The sequence below is a fragment of the Elephantulus edwardii genome, unplaced genomic scaffold, assembly GCF_000299155.1.
Source record: "Elephantulus edwardii isolate Elephantulus edwardi_28Jun2011 unplaced genomic scaffold, EleEdw1.0 scaffold00001, whole genome shotgun sequence".
Lineage (NCBI taxonomy): Eukaryota > Metazoa > Chordata > Mammalia > Macroscelidea > Macroscelididae > Elephantulus > Elephantulus edwardii.
Genome location: NW_006399751.1, coordinates 45,988,480 through 45,991,529, shown reverse-complemented (window position 1 = coordinate 45,991,529; position 3,050 = coordinate 45,988,480).

The following is a 3,050-nucleotide window of genomic DNA, read 5'->3' as shown; positions in this document are numbered from 1 at the left end:
GAGGAATTTGTCCCTCCTTCCCTGGCAGAGCATCTGGTGGATTCGAACTGTGCACCTCTAGGATTGCAGTGCAGCTTCTTGCCACTAGGCCACCATTATATAAAAATATTAATAAATTTTAAGAAAACCCCAAACTTGAGATCAAGCAGAGTTGACTCTGAATTGTTCATAGAACTGTGCTTATCAGCAAGGAATGACTTTGAAAATACTTAATACCTAGTATGACCTGGTCACAACAAATCAGAAGTAATCCTTGAAACATCAAGGCTTACCCAAACTAAACCTTCTGCTGTTAAAATTTAAGGCACAAAACTACCCATTAAGGGTTTTCAAGGCTGTAAACTATTTTGGGAGAAGACTGCCTGTCTTTCTCCTATGGAGCAAGTGATGAGTTTGAACAGCCAGTCTTTCCGTTAGCAACTGAAGACCTTAACCACAGTGTCACTAGATCTCCTGCCAGGGCTTAAAACCTTAGTTGCTCAATTGTGAGGAAGATGTGGGTCCCAGGGAAGAGGCATCGGGAGCTCTAGTGGCCTAGTGGTAAGAAGCTGCACTGCAATCCAGAAGACATGTGGTTCGAATCCACCAGCTGCTTCACAGGAGAAAGATGAGCAGTCTTCTCCCATGCAATTAACTGCCTCTGGAAACCCATCAGAGGGTCAGCTATTGGACAATTCCAACTTGATGGAACAACTTAACAATAGAGAAGTGTTCCGGACAAGTGACATGGAGTTACACTTACAGAGTTCAAGGCAGTAGCTTTTGCCACCCAGTTCAGAAGTATTTGTCTATTACAGAAATCATTACTACCACATTTGTGAGTCCCAGCCTGCAGTGAGGTTCATTATGCTCTAACCATAATAGCTTGGGTCTCACCTTTCTGCAATTATTCAGTGCCATTGAGTTGACTGTGATAATAAAGACCTTATGAACAACAGACAGAAATCTCACTCCATCCTGCATCATCCTCATAATCTCCACCATGTTCAAGTCCAGTGGTGTGTAGTAACTATGCCAATCAACTTCATTGAGGGTCTTGTTTAACATAGAGAAGAAAAGTTAACTTGCAGGCCATGTTCATCAAATATTATCTTCTGGTTTTACCCTGGATTTTCAAGCCTGTTATAGAAAGTATCTCAGTCTTATAAAGATGTATTGCTAAATAGTGTCATTACCAAATTAATTTACTGAATTTAAAAACACTGCATCCCAGCTTAAACTCTATTTACCTTGAGTTTCTGATTGGTGGAGAAAGCAGTGAATGTCCCATGGACTACCAGAAGAACAAGGAGGCATGTCCTGGAGAATGTGCAGCCAGAGTGCTGCTTAGAGGCAAAGATGACAGAGCTTCATCTCATATAATGTCGTTGGAAAGGCGCATCGGGCTTGGAAAGGTGGAGGGTCAGCAAAGGAGAGGAAGACCCTCAACCAGGTGGATTGACACAGCAACTGCAGCAATGGGCTTGCACGTCAGAACGTGCAGATGCCACAAGATAGGAAAGGGTTCAGATCTGTTATTCAGGAGATCGCAATGAGTCATATTCCACTTGACGGCACCTAAAACCAGCAGATAAACGGTTATGAAATCTTGTCGTGCCCCTAGCTGACGTTCAGATAGCCTTTCATCGTGACACTGGCTGCTCTCACGGCACCAGTACCACTAGAAGTGAAGAACACATCTTTCTAGGGCCCAGGCACTTTCCCCAGAAAAGGTGCTTGTCATGGTTATTGTCAATGTGACTGTGATCGTCAGGATAATATAACTATTCTATGTGTTGCAAATTGTAGCCTCTATGATATTATTAAGATTATAAGCAGATCTATAAAGATCTGATTAGCCTTATCTGATTAGGGGTAGATCTTCTCAAGGCCTGCATGGCTGCCTGGTTTTATGCTTGGACTCTCTGGCAAAAGCTAGAGAGCTTTTTGTTCATTCTACAGCTGAGTATCTGGCTTGCAGTTTTCAGACGTGTGTGTATACGCGTATGCTTCATTGTGTTGCTTCTCTAGAGAACCCAACCTAAGACATCATCTTACTTCTGTTACCATTGTAGGGATGCCAAATTTCAGGGGGGCACCCCAAGACTTCCAGGAGCAATGGTGCAGCACTTCTTAACCCTTTCATGCCATAGTCCCTTGGGCAGGGGTCTGAAGCTTCTAAGTCACTTCTTAGAATAAGATTTTTCTTTTCTAAATTCTATAGGGAGCCCTGGTGGCCCTATGGTAAAGAGCTGCACTGTCAACCCAAAGACATGCGGTTCAGGTCCACCAGCTGTTATGTGGCAAAAAGATGGGCAATCTCCTCTGGTATTATTTACAGCCTCTGAAAACCAGCTGGAGGGTGAGCTGAGAGTCATCTCCAATGCCATGACATAAAACAAAAAGAACAAACCATACTGGAAAAATTAAAAAGACAAAAACCAAACAGAAATATATAACTTTTATTGCCATTTTATACTTTCTGAAGTGTACAATTCAATGACATTTATTACATTCATTATGTTCCACAACAATCACCACTATCCACTGACAAAAGTGTAAATCATCCCAAAGAGAGTATCTCTTAATCAATAACTCCTATTTCCTCTTCTCTCCAGTGCCTGGTGACCACTCATAATTTTTTTAAAAAAATAGATTCAGTGACATTTATTGATGTGCTTATAATTTTTTTGTCATTACATATTTGTCTTTTCTAGTTATTTCACGTAAGTGGTATTTGCCATTTTGTGTCTGTCTTCATGCAGCAGGTCTCAGTGATTCATCCATGTTGTAGCACGTTATCAGAATCTAATTTCCATTAATGACTGAGTAATATTCCATTGTGTGTATATACAATATTTTGTTTATCTGTTCGTCTTTCAACGGATTCTTGGGCTGTCCCTATCTTTTGACTATTGTGAATAGTGTTGTAATGAACACTCATGTGCACGTATCTTTTTCTCTGGTAAGTAGGTCTTGGGAGGAAGATGAATAACTTATTCACTGCAAATGCCTTTTTTTCTTTTTCTTTTTTAATATATTTTTTTTTTTTACAAGGATTGGCCCTTCCT